The following is a 22,390-nucleotide window of genomic DNA, read 5'->3' on the forward strand; positions in this document are numbered from 1 at the left end:
GTGAAACCAACCCAAGCTGTATGCTTTGTCTTTTACTGCACAATGCTGTATTTTCACAGAGGGTGACCAGAGAATAATAACTATTGTGTTTTCTAATCACTTATGAAGTTTTGATTGACTTTTTCTGTTTTCCCCTTTTGTTGATCTGAAAGTAAAGGCCTTCAGGGGAAGAGGATCAAAGAAGAATGGCGTATGTTCTGAGACACAGATAAAATGAGAATAATTTTATAATTGTCTTCAATCTCCCAATAGTCTACAGCTCAAGTGATGTAAATAAAACATTTTAATAAGTATTGAGTTATATTTTAATGTTAAGTTTCAAGGAGAAATAAAAACAAGCAAGTGAATATTGAAAAAGAAATAGTTTTAAGAAATGTAAAATAGAAATCATCTGACAAAAACGATCAATATTCAGGAATATGATTTCTTAATAGATCAGAATTCCCTGACAACTAGAATCTTGATTTCTTATTCATTATACATGTACTTTAGAGATTCTATTGAGATTCTGTCTCCTGGCACTAAGCACTATGTAAATGCACAGTAATATTAAATTGATTTCTCAGTCTGAAGGTGAGAGTTTAGTCCTCTACATGTACCTGGCTAGAGAGGTGAGAGATGGAAAACATCATCCCCTTCTGCCACTTGCCAGCTGCATCCCAGACTGAAGTGAGAGAGAAGCCATTCACAGGCAGTAAAAAAAGAAAGGGAAGGCCAGGCAAGAACCCAGTGAAAGCTCAGACACTCTGAAGGCCTAACCTAGATCAGGTAATGATCTGAGACAGATAATTCAGAATAGCAGAGAGGAATGTGACTGATGTTAGTAAAACTGTTGTTGATCCCTCTGTCTGGCCTAGTGCAAAAGCCAGAATACAAACACTGAAACATGAACCAGAGAAAATTGGGGAAATATAGTTGTCTTCTCCTATTTTCCCCACAGTGAAGCAAGGCTTTCTGAGTGTGGGGATTTGAGTAAAAGAAGCCTGTGACACCTCTGAAAAAGTTCACCTACAAGATACTCAATTATTTTTGTGCCTGAACCTTGAAGTATTTTATGTCTCCACTGGCTTCAGATGTTTGTCACCTTATCAGAAACCACAGAACCATGCAGATAAGCAAAAAGTGTATAATGTTCATCAGATACTTCCTTATCCTATCTTAGTTTTTCTGAATTATTTCCAGCTAATATCATAACATTTCTGCCAAAATTTTTATTGATATGTGTTTTTGCAACTTATAAGTAGTAGAAAATGAGCTCAGAAAGAAATTACAGGGTTCAGAAAAGTGGCTCAGAAATTCTTGCCAGAAGCATCTGGGCTTTTGTTTTGCCTTGGTTTGATATTCATATGTTCTGCAGGTAAAGTAGAACCCAGTTTCATCTCCATTCTTGTGTTTTATGTTTCTTTGTATCAGTTACAGTTGTTCCTTGCTGTTCCTTTGTGAAATGAAAGGGAGTTCTAATGCAACAACTTACAGGTGATGAAACTGTAAAGGCTTAGAACATAAGTTATGGAATACTGCCCTTGATCACAGTTCATTGAAGTTCTCTGATTTTTGCTTTTTAGAAAAAAAATATTGAAGAAATTTCACTACTAAATTCTCAGTGAGTTTTGTGATCTGAGTAATATCAAGTTCTGTTGGTGATCCTGTTGCCTTCATTTTTGCTTCGCAAATTAGAGTCTCATTACATCCTTCTACATTATTCAATATGATAAGAAAGACAATTTTAATGCTTACACCACCCCATGACTCTGTGTGTAACCTTTGCAAATCCTGCCCTTGGCTGCAATGCAGAGAAGTAAGCTGAGACCATTGTTAGCATGATTTAATAATTCTGCTACAGGCAAATGAGATAGGCAGAGACCTGGTTATTCTGTGAGACTTGTTTTGCTTCTACAGTTCTAAGAAAAGTGAGAGGTTTAAAACACTTAAAATTATTGTGTCTGTTGTGATAAATTTGGATCTTTTGATAATAAAATGATGTGGTGTTTCCATGATTTAGTAAGAACTGCCTTGTGAGATTTAATGCAGAATGCATGTTGGAGATAAAGGTGCAGATGTTCCTATGCTTTTATTTGGTGTTTGTGTCAGGTTTAGGGATTACTTTGGTGAGCGAGGACCTTAAGTAACAAAAAAATTACAGCAAATGATTAAAATGTGAACAGGTCTAGAAGTGCAGTGAACAGAGTGAGGGTGTGGATAATGAAGCTTAGATTCTTCCAGTACTTGGTCTCCAGATGAGTTCTGTATTCTTTTCATAAGAGATACAGTCAACTTCCATTTCTTTATAATATTTTAATATTTTTTGTACTGTATGTCCACATTATAATACTTTCAGGACTTAATAGGTAGATAATATAATACAGTTTGATTTTATTTAAATAAATTTGACCTGCTCAAGATAACCATCAGTTAAAGCAAAACTTTCATGAATGCTTCCATTTGGGCATGCTGTGAATAGACTGAAAATATTAGGGATGCAAATCATATTCATGCAGGTGTATTTGAGATCTTTGTGCCAATAGTTACATATAGAAATAATTATAGCAAGTGGTAAAAGGTAAAAAAGACACCAAAGATCACTCTTTGGTCTTTTTCTTGAATAATAATTACATATTCTAACAAAGTTCTCAATTTTCTTCCAACTTACAGAGCAAGTAAGAGAGTTACCCTGGTAAAATACTGGTAAATTTTCTAGAATAGGTACTGGAATATCTAGACTATTACTTGCTGCTGTATATATTTCATATTTTTTCATTTTATTCCTTTATATTATTTCAATTTATGCTTTTAAAAAGTAAATAATTGATAATTATACAAATCTCCTGTTTATTACTAATATTCTTGGACATCCAAAAAGTCAAGAAGTAAGGTTTGAGATTTTTTCTACGTTGAAATTTATACAAAAATTCCTCTTGTTAAGATCCAAGACTATAAAAATATTCAGGACATTCTAGGTAATAGGCACAGAACCAACCTTATTCCCTGTGGCATATTAAATGACAAATCTATTAAACTGCAAACTGCCTCCTAAATTCATAGCAAATTAACTCTCAATGATATGTCCACTTGCCAACACAAAGGGCATATTTTGGAGTGAGATGAGACTTTCAAAATATGTTTTTATTTTTTTGTGATGTTGCTTATCTTATAGACAAGATTAGCATAATTTAGCAAAACCATATTGCATAGTCAGTTCAGGAGAGAAAATAGGATACTGAGATGCTAAATGGAAACAGGTCAACAAATTCTGTTAGGGATTAAAGCAAAAAAACAAGTACTTTTCGCTACCACATATTTTGCAGTTTCTTGAGAATTTTTTTCCCATTCTCCTGAAGTATTCCTCTAAGTTTTAACTGGATAAAAATTTTTAAAAACCCAATAAAACCAAACAAATAACAATTTTAAAAAACCCTGACCCTGAGTTCATTTTGAAATGAGTAAATATAGTTTTAAATTAGTCCTAATGCTTAAGAGAACAAATTTTGACAAGATCAAAGGTCTATTTTCTGTCTTCCTTAGGCAAGTCAAGGATAATTCCACAAGTGCTAACCAGTATGTACACAGTGTGAGAGAAAAGCATGTCCCTAATCTTCTAAAGGTTCCTGTGAGATTATGAATATAATTTTCTTTAGCCATTACATTTTGTCCCACCCACTAGCTGAGTTCTCTGTGGAACTGAATACGAGGTCCATTTACTCCCCAGTGTATAATTTTAGATGGTTAGTTTACTCAGGAAAAATATTCAGAAGAAATCTCAATTTATTTTAGGCAATAAGAGGGGGAAAAAAAGCTAGAAAGATCAGACAGAATATGAGATATTAGCAGATGATACAATCAGGTCATTTTCCCCCAAGCTTTGGAAATTATCTTTGAAGCTAATTTTGATTGTAGACACCTTTTTTCCACAACTCTGCTCTCACTGAAGTGCAACAGGCCCTTTCCTTAATGGCTGACATAAACATGGGCTTCTGTCTGACTGGTACAAACACTGTCTGCCTTTTGCTGCACTCAACACACACGTTTTCCTTCTTCCTGAGAATAATACGTGCTGCCCACAACATTTTCATACTGCCTTGCTTCACATAAATACTATTAATTTTATACATTACTACTAATTTCATCTAACAATGCATTTTAAAATTTTTGGTTGTTTATTTAAACTGCATGGCTACACTTCTGGTGTTGATTAAAACACACCTGTTCTCAAAAAAGGCAGAGAATTGTAATTACATTTTCCATTGGCAACGCCTCAGTTGAGCCTCACCAAACAAGCCTAGAAGGGAGATTACGCTGTATTTTACCTCCTTTCAACCACAAGGTATAGAAGTATTTTGGCATTAGAAAAATGGGATTTTAATCATTCAAGTACTGGAATAGTCTTTTAATTAAAATGGTAGGAGCAAGGCATGAAATACATTTTAAGATGTAACTTGGCAAATTCACAGAGAACGGTACTTTAAAACAGATTGTCTGAAGGTGGGATATTTCTATTGTGTTGTTACCTTGGACTAGTCCTTAAGTGGTCTCCACTGATTTCACAAATTACTCAAATTACTCTGCTCTTCGGAGGCTTTTTTTGTTGCCTTCTGACAAAGAAGGAATCCTCCTATTCTTGATACTTGGTGAGGTTTCTCTTGATTTTTTTTTTCTTTTTTTAAACTCTTCTTAGGCCTTCACTATTGACTACATTTATATAAGCTGTGAAAAGTTACTTCTAAAGGGGGTAACTCTCACTAGATCACTTCCATCCTGCTCACAGATTTGAATTGAAAGCTAATACCAAATTTGTAGAGTTGAGGTGGACTTTTTTCCTCTTCTCATATTGTTGTCATATATCAGATTTTTTTCCCATCCTTTGGGCATTAAAAATTACCCTTCTCCTAGAAAATATACATGTGGAAATTTTTGGGTTTTCATCTTTTCAATGACACTTGTGCCTTTTATAGGTGTGGGGTATTTTTGTCTAATATTGGCTATTTTACCTAACTGATGGTTCTAGAATTTAGTTGTGCATGCTTCAGCTATTTTTACTGCCAAGAATGTTGTATCAAAAACATACTATGAGCTATACAGTAAAAATAAACAAAACACTAAATTTTGAACCTATCATCTTCCTTTTCTCCTTCTAATTCCATATTTAGGAGCAAAAGCTCTTTTTTCCCAAGAAAGTTAGTAATATGGCTGAGAATGTAAACCTTCACAGAGTGCTGAGAACCTACCACGTTAACATCAATAGTTATTGCATAAAAGCTTTCAATTTAATTTGAAATGGGACTGCAAAGTGGCTCATATGCTGACATATCCAAATGAATAATTTATTACTCAGTAGGAGAAAGTATTTCAATGGTAGGATGCCAACATGCTGGTATTCACCCAGGAGATCTTTAGCTTAAACAGTAGATATGTTTAGGCAGGTAAAAAATTATTAATGCACTTGCAGGAGATAGAATCCTAGAAATTCCTCTTACATTATGCATTTACTTCCAATGGAAGATGGAAGAAATAGAAAGGTTTTTTCAGACCTAAAATAAAGACGGTGAACAAAGAGCATCAGAAATTCCATTGTATTCCTCTAGCAAAATCAACATTTCTTTAATAAAATCTTCTATGCTTTCTCCCATTTGAAGCGCCTTGAATGACACAGCCAAACAGTATGATTTCAAAACATGTCCAAAATTAGAAAGCTTTTTTCTCTTGGTGTTAATTAGAAATTTTATAGACACACTTGCATTTAGAATGAAGTGGAGGTGGAGGTGGAGGTGGAGGTGGAGGTGGAGGTGGAGGTGGAGTGGAGTGGAATGGAATGGAATGGAATGGAATGGAATGGAATGGAATGGAATGGAATGGAATGGAATGGAATGGAATAGAATAGAATAGAATAGAATAGAATAGAATAGCATAGCTGGAAGGGGCCTCACAGGAACATCTATTCTAACTGTCCAACCACTTCAGGGCAGACCAAAAGTTAATGCATGTTGATGAAGGCATTGTCCAAATGTCTCTTAATCACTGAGAAGCATGGGCCACAAAACACCTTCACCAGGAAGCCTGTCACTGTTTGACCACTGTCTTCTTGGTAAAGAAATGCTTCCTAATGTCCAGTCTAAACATCCTCTGATGATGCAGCTTTGAACTGTTCCCACATATTCCATCTCTGGAACCCAGGAGGAATAAATCAGCATCTCACTCTCCACTTCCCCTCCTCAGAAAGCTGTAGAGAGCAATGAGGTTACCTCTCAGCCTCCTTTTCCCCAAGCTAGGCAACCCCAAAATCCTTAGCCACATCTTCAGCAGCTTAATTCCTTCCCTCCCTGTCTGGGGAGGACCTTTACATCCTTCTTATGTGGTGGGGCCCAGAACTGCACACAACACTCAAGCTGAGGCCACACCAATTCTGAATACAGCAGAATGATCCCTTCTTTTGAGACAGCTGTCAAACAGCACCCACACATCCCTTTTCAAACTGGAAAAAAATTAGTTCTTCTTATCTTAATAGGTTTGTATCTTCTTAACCTATGTGTGTTAAAACTAAACAAATAAGCTAATTCCAGTTATCTAGCATCACTTTTGGTTAATATTCAATCTGTTTGTTGTCAGGATAGAAAGTTCAGATGGGGTTTGCATTTAAAGTTCTGTTAGCTTTTTTCCCTTCATGTTGCTTAATAAGCTCCAAATTCAAAAAGAAGCCTTATCTGGAATTAGTGGCCTTTGTGGTTTAAAAATAATCCCACTGCACTGAGGGTAGTATATTGATTGCCTTAAGGGAAGATGGAGTGTATGTGCACAGTACAGTCTGATCATTGTACCAAAAGACATGGTTCTTCAGGTCAGGCATTCTGGACTGGGAAAGCTTAGAAAGATATGGAATTAACACTAGGAAATCTTTCAGAAACTATAAAGCAGTCTGAAATCAAACAGTACCTTCATCTTGTCAGATCCTCATATCTCAACACAAAAGCTGCCATACTAAACTGGTCAGAAAGTTCATTTAAAACCACAAGGAGCTGAAGCAACTGCTTAGAAAAAGAAGATGGAAATGTTACTGTCCTTCTTGTGTACTACAGCATAAGAAAGCCTGACTACATTTTCCCCGGTTTTCATGATTTTATATGCAGCTCTATCCTGTGATAGTTCTTTATTTTTTAAACTAAAGAGCTCTTATCATTTTTGTCTCTTCTCAGTCAAAACCCATTTCACACTTGATTCTCTTTCCCGTACTCTGTCTACCTGTACTATATCCTTCCTGATATAGAAGAATAATAAATGCCTGGAGAATAACTGCACAAGGAATGTGATGAATGGATTTATACAGTGAGACATATCACGGTGGCTTTTATTCCTTCTTTTTATTTTTGAGCATCTATCTGTTATTTTGCAAATCTAAGCACAACTGTTCAAATCTTTCCCAATGCCAATAGCTAGTATAGAACCTCTGATTTCACATTGTATTTTTTAATTACTTCAGGCATTTCATCCCTCACTCAATCACTATTACAATGTCTCTCATAAACTTTCATACTGAATTATTGTTCCTGCTTCCTTGAAAAACACTGTGTCAATTAACTGGGCAATCATCATACTTTTTCCCAGATCACTCAGGGATATGTTGAATAGCATCAACTCCCAAGGATCTCTCCATAATGGTAAAGCAACCACCTTTTCCAACAGCTTATTTTTCTCCTTTAACTACATATTAATGGCTACAGGAAGACTTTATCCCTTTTACCACAGCACCCTCTTTTACAGAGGTGCTTTTTCAAAATTATTTTTGAAAACCAAGTAGATGTACCAACAGTTATCTCTATCTACTTTATCACCTTCTTTATCTATATTTGCACTATATTTGTGCAGCATAACTACAGAATCTGTGTTGATTATCTGCTACATCATATTTAGTCATTTATTCTCTATTATAAGTTCAACAGTTTGCTGAGTGCAGATATAGACTTTCCATTTAATAGCTCTCCAAAGCCCTTTTAAAAAATTTGTATCACATTTGCCATTTTGTACTCCTCCAGTACAAAGGACATTTTAAGTGATAAATTACACGCTATAGTTAATAACTCAGCACTTTCATATTTCATTTTCCTTAGAAGTCTATGTGAATACCATCTGGTTCTGGAAGTTTGCTGGTATTAATTTTATTAATTTATTTGAAAATTCTTTTCATTAACATTTCATATGAGACAGTTTCTGAGCAGTGACTTTTGCTACAAACTTTAATGTGTGATGCTCCTAAACTTTTGTACAGTGAAGAGATTAATTCATTTTAGTTTTGTCCTATGGCTTCTTTTTACTCAAAAATCCTTTATATCAATCTATGGCCATACAGAATCTTGGAAGACTTCTTGGTTTTGGTATTGGAATTTCTTTGAATACATTATTATAGGGGTTAAATATTTTCCTAGGACATAATATTTCGCAAAGTCTCATTTTCTCTGTTTTAATAAAACATTTTAGAGTTAAGTTACAGTTACAGTATTTGTATCCAGTTTCTTTTGCTTAAATAATCCTTTGTATTTTCAAATGGTCTTTCTCAAATTTGTTTGGGCATGACGGCTTTTTAGTGTCATTTAGAAAAGATTTTTTTCGAGAAGAAATACAATTTTAAAATAAAATTCTTATACAGGAGTAGTATTTTCAATACAAGAATCTTATTTCACTAGAATTTGATCCTTCTGGCTGCTTGTTCTACTTTTTTCAGCTTCACAAGCCTACTGTTTTTAACCTGTTCTTGTATTTCATTTTTTAATATGTTCTTGCATTTCATTTTTTTACTCCTGCTTTTCACTTCTCTATTCATATACATATACTGAATACATGATGGTATTTTCTCAGGCCAGCTTTTTGATAATTATTAACTTCCGAGGCATATAAATAAGTAAAAAAAGTAAAAATTGAGTGTTGATTCAATACAAACAAAGCAAAGGAGAAAAAAACCTTACAGAAAGCAAAGAACAGACATGTTAGAAAAGACAAACACCCACAAGGATGAAAACAAAGCCAAAATAGAAAGGGATAAACTGCTCCCACACCATAGTCCCAGCCCACACAGGATGCTCTGTCTCATAAATTCCTTAACTTAGTGCTTGTCATGCCACATCTGGAATGCTGAATTCAGTTTTGGTCCCCACTACACAAAAGAGATGTGGACAGGCTGCAAAGGGTTCAGAGAAGGGCCACAAAGATCCTTGTAACATCATTATACATATTTTCTAATATCCATTTGTATACTGCCATTGTGATAGCTTCATTTACATGTCAATTATGTTTTTTCAGACAAAAAAAAAATACATTTTTTATTTAAATATGGCAACGAATCATTCATCTGTGAAGCATCCTAGTCTTGCTTGTAATTCAATAAATTCAGTACAGTAACTGCAACATAGACAAAGAACAAACAGCAATCAATAAAGATCCTCACAAAAGTAATAAAAGCAGTAAGCTACTTCTTTTCCTAGACTTTTTCTGTGACTTTATTTGTCACAGTTCCTGAAAAGATCACAGGCAATAATATGCATTATGCATACAAAATTTGGAGACAATGTGAAATAATATTTTAATTTCAACAAAATTAACATAAACCATAACATATCTGTAAGATATCCTTCCTGATATAGAAGAATAATAAATGCCTGGAGAAGAACTGCACAAGGAATGTAATGAATGGATTTATACAGTGAGACATATCACGGTGGCTTTTATTCCTTCTTTTCCTCTTCATTTTTGAGCATCTATCTGTTATTTTGCAAATCTAAGCACAACTGTTCAAATCTTTCCCAATGCCAATAGCTAGTACAGAACCTCTGATTTCACATTGTATTTTTTAATTACTTCAGGCATTTCATCCCTCACTCAATCACTATTACAATGTCTTTCATAAACTTTCATACTGAATTATTGTTCCTGCTTCCTTGAAAAACACTGTGTCAATTAACTGGGCAATCATCATACTTTTTCCCAGATCACTCAGGGATATGTTGAATAGCATCAACTCCCAAGGATCTCTCCATAATGGTAAAGCAACCACCTTTTCCAACAGCTTATTTTTCTCCTTTAACTACATATTAATGGCTACAGGAAGACTTTATCCCTTTTACCACAGCACCCTCTTTTACAGAGGTGCTTTTTCAAAATTATTTTTGAAAACCAAGTAGATGTACCAACAGTTATCTCTATCTACTTTATCACCTTCTTTATCTATATTTGCACTATATTTGTGCAGCATAACTACAGAATCTGTGTTGATTATCTGCTACATCATATTTAGTCATTTATTCTCTATTATAAGTTCAACAGTTTGCTGAGTGCAGATATAGACTTTCCATTTAATAGCTCTCCAAAGCCCTTTTAAAAAATTTGTATCACATTTGCCATTTTGTACTCCTCCAGTACAAAGGACATTTTAAGTGATAAATTACACGCTATAGTTAATAACTCAGCACTTTCATATTTCATTTTCCTTAGAAGTCTATGTGAATACCATCTGGTTCTGGAAGTTTGCTGGTATTAATTTTATTAATTTATTTGAAAATTCTTTTCATTAACATTTCATATGAGACAGTTTCTGAGCAGTGACTTTTGCTACAAACTTTAATGTGTGATGCTCCTAAACTTTTGTACAGTGAAGAGATTAATTCATTTTAGTTTTGTCCTATGGCTTCTTTTTACTCAAAAATCCTTTATATCAATCTATGGCCATACAGAATCTTGGAAGACTTCTTGGTTTTGGTATTGGAATTTCTTTGAATACATTATTATAGGGGTTAAATATTTTCCTAGGACATAATATTTCGCAAAGTCTCATTTTCTCTGTTTTAATAAAACATTTTAGAGTTAAGTTACAGTTACAGTATTTGTATCCAGTTTCTTTTGCTTAAATAATCCTTTGTATTTTCAAATGGTCTTTCTCAAATTTGTTTGGGCATGACGGCTTTTTAGTGTCATTTAGAAAAGATTTTTTTCGAGAAGAAATACAATTTTAAAATAAAATTCTTATACAGGAGTAGTATTTTCAATACAAGAATCTTATTTCACTAGAATTTGATCCTTCTGGCTGCTTGTTCTACTTTTTTCAGCTTCACAAGCCTACTGTTTTTAACCTGTTCTTGTATTTCATTTTTTAATATGTTCTTGCATTTCATTTTTTTACTCCTGCTTTTCACTTCTCTATTCATATACATATACTGAATACATGATGGTATTTTCTCAGGCCAGCTTTTTGATAATTATTAACTTCCGAGGCATATAAATAAGTAAAAAAAGTAAAAATTGAGTGTTGATTCAATACAAACAAAGCAAAGGAGAAAAAAACCTTACAGAAAGCAAAGAACAGACATGTTAGAAAAGACAAACACCCACAAGGATGAAAACAAAGCCAAAATAGAAAGGGATAAACTGCTCCCACACCATAGTCCCAGCCCACACAGGATGCTCTGTCTCATAAATTCCTTAACTTAGTGCTTGTCATGCCACATCTGGAATGCTGAATTCAGTTTTGGTCCCCACTACACAAAAGAGATGTGGACAGGCTGCAAAGGGTTCAGAGAAGGGCCACAAAGATCCTTGTAACATCATTATACATATTTTCTAATATCCATTTGTATACTGCCATTGTGATAGCTTCATTTACATGTCAATTATGTTTTTTCAGACAAAAAAAAATACATTTTTTATTTAAATATGGCAACGAATCATTCATCTGTGAAGCATCCTAGTCTTGCTTGTAATTCAATAAATTCAGTACAGTAACTGCAACATAGACAAAGAACAAACAGCAATCAATAAAGATCCTCACAAAAGTAATAAAAGCAGTAAGCTACTTCTTTTCCTAGACTTTTTCTGTGACTTTATTTGTCACAGTTCCTGAAAAGATCACAGGCAATAATATGCATTATGCATACAAAATTTGGAGACAATGTGAAATAATATTTTAATTTCAACAAAATTAACATAAACCATAACATATCTGTAAGATTAAGCACTCACATGTTCTGATCTGAAAGACTGCTGAACTGAGATTGAGCTTTGTGTCCTAGTTCCTATTTATGTATATATGAAAAAATATATAGGAAGTTTAAGGAATTGCAGACCTCTGTGAATATGACATCTACAGTGTCTTATCTTACCAAGTAATTCGGCATTTTCAAAATTACAAATATGGAACATGAATTTTACAGGATTTTAGCATTGTTCGTATTGGTAGTTTATTATTTAAAAATCTTCAGCAATTTTATTAGACTGTGCTTTCAAAAGTTGGAAAAAACATTGAATTAAAAGTCTTTGTTTCTGTATTCCTTACTTTTTCCATTATATTATTTTAATTATATTTATTTATTTCAATTACATTATTTTTGCTGGGGTCCATGGTGCAGGACAAAATGTTTGTCCATACTGTTTCATGTACTCACACACAAAAGTATTTGAATTAAATTGAATTAGTATTTAGGATTAAATTCAGTAAAAAAAAAAATGACAAAGTCTGAGTCACCAGCAGTTCCTACAGCAGCTGATGCTGGCCTGTCTTTATTTCTTCAGTCTTTGTGACACTTGGTTAGCTTCTTCTAACTCTTTCATACCCAGATATATTTAAATATCACAATTTAAATACTGCATTATTTGAACCTCCTGTCTCAAGCATTCAGTCTTCTGAAATTTCTGGCTATTCATGTTTCCAAGGCTGCATCTGTGTCAAAGTTTTCATCCTCTAAGAGAAAAACAAGCATCTCTTTTGCAATGCCATGGAGTTCAAGTGCCTTCAGAGACTGTTCATGAAGATCTACATTTTGTAGTACCTTACAGTACCATACTTTTTCCCTTTCTTTCTAAACAGCTACAAAAAAAATCTGTATGTTCCAAAGTATACAATGCCAAATATATATTTTTAAAAGAGAACTGCCTTATACATTTGTTTCTGTAAGGTAAAGAAATACATTTTGTTTGCAAAATGTCATCCCTTTAAAGTATTGCAACAGTACTTGGAGGCAAAACAAATGTAACACTGTCCCTACAAGATTCTTGAATTTGAAAGAGGAAAAATATGCTATTTTTAGGGCAAAGAAATTACATTGCACCATGAAATGTACTATTCTGCTTGCTACCTAGTAGGGCGCCTTTGTAAATGCTGATAAAATGTATTTATTCCAAACATTACTGTTAACAGCTCATTGCCTAACTGAAAATAGTTTTCCTCAATAGGTATCTTTCTGCCCAAATTAAATTCAAGCAATTCATCTGATAAATTCAAAGATAGCGCTCCAATCACCTAATGCTAAATTGTATATCAAAGCCATAAGTATTCTGAATCCATAATGTGCAAGCTGTGAATACTTAATAAAATTATTGGAAGTGAGGAAAGCAACTGCCTTTAACTCATCACATGATAACTTATTTGCGATTTAAAAAAACCATATTTACATAATTACAAGGTAATTAGGATATTCTTCTTAAATCTGAATGGCCATTGACACATCACAATAATATTTTGGTGGCAGCAGTAGGAATCCAAAATTGTGCACGTTGTTATACTGATTATAATACTGTATGAAGGACTCTGTGCTGCAATCTAATTATTTTCAACTAAATTTATCTACTTATGAATGAAATAGACAAAACCAGCCTCATGATTTTTTCATCAGTACCACTAGATTTTAAATTTTTATTGCTTTTTTATTTTATATTTTAAAGAAAAAAAATGTTTTATAAAACCACAGACTAGTTTCTTTTACTAATAACTTACAGTTCCATGGTATGTAATGCAGTTGCTAAGTACATATTCCTTACCAGGCTATGTGATTGAAATGTATTTTGTTTTCTTTTCCATAGGACTTATCTGCCCAAAAAATGCTGAACGAAATGTCACATGCTCCAAAGGATGAAGGGTGATAGATTTTCCTGGAAATATAAATGGTATATGGAAGACATGTACAAGTCTTAGAAGATAAAAGTGAGTTACAGTTTTGACACTGTCATGTCTATGAGACTGAATACTTTGTTAGACTTCTGACAAGCAGAGATATCCTTTCTTGAAAATACAAATCGAGAAGCAGTTGCCACATCAAGTCCCATGGTGCTAATTTTTGTAAGCAGCAAATGTCTGGGAATGTGTTCTTTGACCTTTGGTCTTGTCTTTTTTCTTTCTTTTTTTTTAATTGTCATTATTACTTATTAACTTTTTCACCATTTCACAAGTATATGTAAAAACTCTGAGACCTCATGTTAGAGTCATATGTGCCTCCAGAGTTCTGAGCTCTTGATAAAGTCGTGAAGAGCTACTCAGTGAATTTATAATCTGTAGCATATTTCAGCTCACACTAAAGGAGATAGCTGGGTCTGGTCTACAATAAAATTATCTGTTTACTGCATCCAAAATATCTCCATTGAACTCTATAGGACCTAGACCACATGAAGACTCTCAGATTGCAAATTAGCTGCCCAGAAGAATTTAATGTTTTCTGAAAGACCCTTAGGAGTCCAAGAACTTAATGTGACCCTGACTGGTATGACTCAGAAACTGCATGAATTGTACTCTGCTCTGGGGGTAGCTGAATTAGGATGTGTGAAAAAGGCCACCAGGCACATGAAGTCCACACATGCATGGAAGCACATGCAGACAACTTGATTTGAGATCTGCTAAACCTAAGCTGTGCCTTCCAGTACCACTCTAGATGCCTTCGATTCTCCCACCTTATTTCCACATGAACTCCAAAACCAGGTGAAACAGTGATCTGCTAGGGACTCTATTAGCTCTATGAAAATGCCTTGGACAGCGATGGACTGGGAGTCTCCCTCCAGGCAGGATCAGATCATTGCTGTCCACGCCTGTGTGCACATACAGTGTGGGCTGATTCCCTCTCCACATTCTAGCACCAGATTCTCCTTATTTTCTCCTTTCTGATAACGGGGTTGAACAGCTTCTGAAAGAATAACTTGTTGGAGAGTCTCCTTCACATTAAATATGTATACAAAAACAAACAAACAAACAAACACCTTTGCTTTTTAATTCTTCCTGATATCTAGGTTTGTTTTTTTCCAAAAATGACTAAAGTGACATTTAGAACTATTTTCTCAGCTTTTCAGAAGAAGTCAGTAAGTACAGTGTGTAAACATTCTTCAAGTATGCATTTACAGCATGCTAGGAGAAGTCCCTTCAAGTACATACCCCTATGCTTTTTCAAGTTTTTTCTAAACAAAATAGACTGGCTCATTCCCAAGTTGTTGATTTCTCTGTCCTGCACTGGCTGATGCAGGTTCCTGGCTGCATAATTGCAGCTGACAGCAGCTGACCTCTCTGCAGAGTCTGAGCTCTAGAGATAGAAATCTGAACAGATTTATGAACCTCATCTTGGTTTCTATGCTGAACTGAAATGTTCATCTTCCATACATTTGCAGCCAAAATCAGTGCATTACCTAATAATAAAAAATTTGGATGGCTAAGACTCTCAGACATGTTTGGGAGACTTCCATGAAAGCGTAAAAGATTAAATTCTATATTTTGAATAATACAATATTTATGGTCTCCTTTTAGAAATCATGTGAAAACACTTGTGTGACCCTTTCCTACAAGAAGCAGAGGAGAAATGCTTTTGAGGTAATCTGCGAGCGGGACAGTCCAGCATGCAGAAAATTCTGCTGTGGAGCAGAAAGTCTCTGCACTACTCAATAAATGGCAGACAGAATTCCACTGGTTTTGAGTTACATTTTTCCATTTAGCTACTTAAGAGAGAAACAAATAAGCACAAATCCAAGAGGCAACCTGTTGCGGTGTGACCGCTTTTCTGTTCTTAGTTATGATCTGTGTAAGTTTAGTATTCAAGTTGTATTTTGATGTTAATGTTATATTCAGTTGGTAGGTTCAGTTTCCCCTGTTCTGTTTTTATAATAGTTCTGCCTTGGGCCCCTCTCCAGCTCCCCCTCCGTAATATGTCAATCCCCTGGTTGCCTAGGGAACTCCCGCCATTTTGTACAATTATTACGTCCGTCTTTAGTCCCCTCCTTAGTTGCCATGGCTTCTTTGTAAACCCCTCCCATGTTTCCCCAGTAACCTCCCTGTCCATCACTCTTTTCCCACACCCCATCCCTAGAACCTTCTACCCTGGGCGGAAGGTGATTGGAGCAGGAGTTGCTGTCCCTCCCCAACAAGCCTCCTATTTGTCACTATGTCATATCAATCACTCTGTTCTGTTATGTTACTGGCCAGGGGGTGAGTCACTCCTCCCCTTCTGGAAGCTTTTATCACCCTGTGCAAGTTCCCGCTCTGGCGGCAGATCCCTGCGGCCATGCTCCTTTCCTGAATAAATTCGGTTCCTGCTGCTGAGACCTGCCTGCCTCCTTGCCTTTCTTCGTGCCCGTGCTTCGCTGTTGCGTCTGTCTTGCCTGTCTAACAAGGTGCTGCCTTCCCCGCCACGCCGCGAGCGAGAGCGCCTTAGGCAGCCATACACCCCGCCTGTCTCCTGTCGGCAGCCAGGGCTGAGCGGCCGCGTGGCTGCCACACCGAGGCTGCTGAGGTGCCTTTCTGTGGGCCAGTTCGGGCTTAGACTTTCACTCACGGCAGCAGCAACCAAAATAAAATACTGTCTTCATTTCAGTTCTCTAGCTAGGGAAAAAAAAAAAGGTTATCCAAATCCATGAAGCTGCACTGCAGATATTTGGACACATCCTGCATGATGTGCAGAAGTGGCTCTGCCACAGTGAAAATTCCTGGAGTCGTTCCTGTTTATTCTGCCAACACTCCTCTAGGACTAATGAGGTAGGACGCAGCAGAGCATGGAATGCTAAGCAGTCTGAGGTATCCATTCATAAGAGAAATGCTAAGAAAAACACTTAGACTCTGCAGGCTACAGAAACACTAGCTCTGCTTCTAGACAAAGTGTAAACTGCATAAATAATTGAGACTGCTCTGAAGAACCCTATGCAATGCAGGACAGGAGCTACACATATATATATATTATTTTTGCAATAATAAGTCTTCCTGTCTCATGTATTTCAAAGTCTTGGTAAAGATAATAGAGATGGGCAAGGGCAGCATGAGTGTGACACATATCTGGCAGGACCTAAAGCATGGAGAATTAAAAAGACCTGGCCAAAATCAATGACACAGACCAAATGTACTACAAAGCAGCTAAATCCCATCCTAAAATTTTATTTTCCCTCAGTGATGAAAAATATTCTCCCTCACCCGTTTTCTCATGAGGACTTTTGATACCCTTAGAATTGCTAAAATGAGCCTTTTGATGTGGTATTTTAGGCATCTTTGTCTTTTGGGGAAGTTTTGGGATTTGGTGGTTTTGATAGTTTTGGGGTGTTTTTTTTTTAAACTTCTCTTGAAGCCTGTCCTGTATATGACCATTAACTAAGTCAAAGAGAGCCTGGCTTTCAGCGTGAGCTTTGATTTGGGTGGCCAGAGCAACAGGGAACACTGTGCAGCTAAATAAATACCTTTTAGGCCATACTACTTTCATTCATCTGTCTGTAAGTGCTGCACATCCATTGTTAGTGTAGATGGTCACGTTAAATGCAACAAGAGGCTTTTTCAGAGTCTGAACTGATCTGCGCAAAAAAAATGCCATTATTTTGATGACCATTGCCACCAAAAATTTCCTTTTACATAATCCTGTAGAATCATTAATTAACTGCTCTAAACCACTAATATTTCAGCTAATCCACAAAACAGCTTATATCGTGTGTGGGCTTTTACCAGAGATGAACTGGAAATGTCAGTTAAGTTTAGAAAAACCTACAAAGCTGAATAACCTGCAACAACTCATTTTTCATATTTAATATCATGTAGGCCACATTCTTTTGCAAGATGTTCTCTACTCAAAGATTGACTACAGCTCAAGTACAGCACTAAAAGAAACCTGCAGAGGATTGTCCATCTGTGGTAAAACCCTGACACCATGAAGTAGAATTGCTAGAATCTACATTCTGTTATAAGTGGATAGATAAATACTATCATACTCCTTTATTTTTGGCATCATTTTATAATAATACCTTTAGTAACATGTCATAGAAATAGGAAATAAATTGTAGCTTACGAGTGGTTCTAAACCAAATTACTCTGGAAATTAAGTGGGACACAAATATTCAGATCCAAGAGAACACATTTCTCTGGATGCTTTACTGCTTTCATCTCCCTATCCCTTGAAAGTATATGTTGCTCCTATCAGGCAAGGATCTTACCTATTTTCTTCTTCCTGAGAAGGTGATGGGTTTTCATCTCAAGAACAGAGCAACTGACCTCCTCTTTATTAAAAAAAAAAAAGAAGAAAAAAGAAATTATGAGAATCCATCTCTTGAAAGACACATTTTAAGACTCATTGTATTCTTACTAGGTCAAGTTATTTTGTCTCAGTCTGCTGTAGGGAGAATGGTAAGGGGGCACAGTATTCCCCAATGAGTTGCAGCTGGGGCCAATTAAGAACAAGTGGTGTATACACCTGTAAGCAATTAAGTACAAGGACCATAAAAGGGTGGAGTCAGCCAAGGAGTCAGAGTAAGAGTCAGAAGCCTGCAAGAAGCAGAAGGAAGATTGTAAGGGCCAGATGAAGAATGCAAGAAGAGCTGCATGGCTGGTGTGAAGACTGCAGGAGGAGATGAAGAATCCCAGCACCCCAGGAGAGGGTGAGGACCAGGCGAGTCCCAGAGAAGGCTGCAGCAAGAACCAGGCGAGTCCCAGAGATGGCTGCTGTGAGGACCAGGAGAGTCCCAGAGAAGGCTGCTGTGAGGACCAGGAGAGTCCCAGGAGAAGATGGTGAGTTTCCCTAGAGGGGATGAATAATCCCAGAAGAAGACTGACCCCACGAGGGTAGACCCCAGGAGAGGGTTGGAGAAGCTTTGGACATGCCCGGGCTCTGTGGCAGTCTGGCAGCAATATCCTTCATTGGATCGCTGCTGGATTAGCTGCAGATGCTCCTGGCTGGATGCTTTGGGAAAAGCCCCTGGAGGGGATGGACTCTGTTGTTGTAATGTTCACTGTTATATATGAGTGTACTTGTAATGTTGACTGTAATGTGTAAGTATTAGTGTAAAGTGCTTAGGGCTACTGTGACCCACTGGGACAGAGTGGGGGAGGCGGCGTTGGTGAAGCAGAGAGTGGCAGGTGGAAGCCACAAGCAGGTCTAGACCTGATTATCTCAATCAAGACACCTGGGAATAGGTGAGCCACCAACAAGCAATAATTATGGGACATTTGAGGGATTTGGTTTGGGACCTTTAAGGTATTTACTTTGAGTTATGACCGCCTTGACAAGTAGAGATAGATGCTGTAGTAATGTAACTGGTATAATGTGTAAGTCATAATGTATTACTGTAATGTATAAGTATTGTTGTAAACGTGTTTAATACAACAGTCTGCAACTCCCCTTTGAAATATTTTATTCCTCTAATAAGAGCTGTTGGTTAGCATAGCTCAATGGAATTGAAATATTTCTTCCTGAAAACATGAATTGAGTTATTAATTAACTTCACACAGAATCATGGAATCCTTGCTTCTGAGAACATCAAGTCCAGCCTATGACCCAACACCAACCTGTCAACCAGATCATGGCTCTGAGTGATGCATCCAACCTTTCCTTAAACACCTCCAGGGTTTAAGGAAAGGTTGGATGCATCACCTTCCTGGCAGCCCAATCCAGTGTCTAAATCACCCTTTCTGTGAAAGAAATTTTTCTAACATCCAACCTAACCTCCCCTGGTCCAGTTGGAGGTTATGTTCTGTTGCTGCTTGTCTGGGAGTATAAATAACCCCCATCTGGCTAGAACTTCCTCTTAGGAAGGTGAAGAGAGTGATAAGGTCTCCCTGGAGCTGTCTTTTTTTCCAGGCTAAACAAACCCAGCCTCTACAGCCACTCCTTACAGGACTTGTGCTCAAGAATCTTCATCAGCCTCATCATCCTTCTCTGGACTCGCTCCAGGCCTTCAATATCCTTCCAGAATTCAGGGACCCAGAACTGGACACAGGGCTCCAGGTGTGGCCTCAGCAGTACCGAGTAGAGGGGGTGAGTCACTTCCCTGGTTCTGCTGGCAACACAATTACTGATGCAGCCCAGGATACCAAACCTGCTACATTTGGAAGAATAGAATTTTTTCTCCTTTTCTTAAAGAAAAAAAAAAAAAAACCAAAACTAGATGACTATAAGCATGGTCAGACTTTTCTTTTAATTTTATTTAATTTTCTTCTTTAGTCAAACAACAATCACTATGTTGCAGACAATTATGAAAATTTCCAGCCCAAATTGCTCAAAAAATTAAGAATTTAATTGTATTCAAAATGTGCATATAGACTAAGAATAAAATTTAGAATAGAACACAATTCAGTTTTGTTTTATTTATTTTGTGATTCTCAGATGATCCATTAACTTGTTTTTTATCCTCCAGCAGAGTTTCTCCTAACATAAATTCCCAGCTAACACAAGGTGATTGGAGTGGGCGCCATGCCACAGACTCTTCTGCAAGATATGTGCTGTAAATCAAGATGGGTGTCACTGGCTCCCCACTGAACCTATTTTCAGTTGCAAAGCTGGTCCCATTTCCTCTAATAAACTACAGCTATGCTAAAACTTGATTGAGGACACCTCGTCTCGAGCTGCACACCACACATTGTCTGCAGTTCTGCATCTGGACAATTGTCTCAATACTTACAGCCCCAGGGAAATGTAAATTTAAAATGCAGTCCTGAAATGGTGAAAATGTTAAATGTCCTATGGGAAATTCTTACCATTTCTACAGATATTGCAATGTATTTTGCAAGGGAGGACATGCCAGGTTAAATAAATGGGAAGGCAATATGGTAGAATAGAATCAGAGAAATACGATGAAAGTATAATTGTCAAGATCCACAGGATTAGTTTTGTTTTGGCTTTTTTTCATGTATCTGAACGAGATGGTTGGATATCATTTGCTTGCTTGTTTCCTGCCATCCTCCAACATTTGAGATGTGACTGTCTGCAAAGCATAAATTCCAATTTTTTTTTTTTAATTTTTTATGCACAACTTTAGGCACAACTCTATATTCTGGAATAATTTCATTAAAGCTACTGTTCTTAGTTTATTGTATTCAAGTGTCATTTTTTATTAGATTTCACTGACTTTAGAATTGTTTTTATAGCATAACTTTATTCCAAGTATGCCGCAGATGATACGGTAATTTAAATGTTTGGCCAAATGCTCTGCTGCCATAACTATTTTGATGTTTTTGCTCAAGCATATTTGACACAAGAACTTTTTTTTACATAGTAGAGGAAAATAGTTTAAGGCACATTCTGAGGTAAGAGATAAATTAAACTATTCAAAAGCTCCAGAATTAAAGTAAGTATGGAAATTTAGTAACCCAGGGTCAACTGATCCATTGTTTTATCAGACAGAAAGAGGATAAATCATTTGTTAGGAAGAAAAATTAAATGTACATACACTTGACAAAAATGATAGTGAGATGGATTGTTATTAAAGTGATCCCTTTTAGCCCAATGACATCTTCTAAGGTCTTAAATAGTTTAGAACTCCTTCTGAGATCTGGCTGATATAAAATATTCAACATCCGTCCACTTCATGCCAAAAATATTTCACTATAATTAGAGTCAGACATATTTAAAATAATTGGTAATATCAGCTTTGCACAGGAAGGCAAGAGGGCTGGGAGATTTAATAATACTTTCATTGATCTTTGCATATGAGAGTAATCCTCTTTGGAAATGAGGTTGCTAATGCAGGAATGAGCTTTCCTTTTTTCTGGCTGTACACAGATTAACGATCAAATGCTTCTTCACAAAGTACTTCTGGTAAAGAAGAAACTTAAGCACTGTGTATGAGGGAGGTAAAAAGAAGCAATCTAGTTAAAAAAAAAATCCCAGGTATATCTGAGTACTCATGGGAAAATGCCTATTCCATAAGCCTTTTTAGTTTTTTTTAATTTAATGGCACAGGAAAGTTAGTTCTGACAATGTTAGAATTCAAGAAACAGCTGAAAACAGTAATTTCTGAATGAACAAAGTATTCTGGAAAAACAATTGAAGTTAAATCAAAACTTCGTTTAAGATAAAATGCCATTGAAAATTTGATATGTTATTTATTCATTCATTTGATAAAGATCTGGGCACTTTCTACATGAATTCTTGAAACTGTCAGAGACTGACATTGGCTTTTTTAGACAATTAAAACTCATGAGATGCTAAGTAGTGTTTGAAAGACATCAGACATTCAGTATTTCTTCAAGCAGTATTTCTAAACCCTGCCAACATGGTGTCTGACTATTTAAAATGTTATGTTTGTAAGAGTAAGTGTAATTTATGAACAAACAACACATCTTGATCTGAGAAATGACAGCACTTCACACACTCACACAAAGACTTGCAGAAAAGCGATTTCAGAATCCAAATGGTGCTGTTGAATA

Source organism: Geospiza fortis, unplaced genomic scaffold (genome assembly GCF_000277835.1).
Source record: "Geospiza fortis unplaced genomic scaffold, GeoFor_1.0 scaffold161, whole genome shotgun sequence".
In the NCBI taxonomy this organism is placed as follows: Eukaryota; Metazoa; Chordata; class Aves; order Passeriformes; family Thraupidae; genus Geospiza; species Geospiza fortis.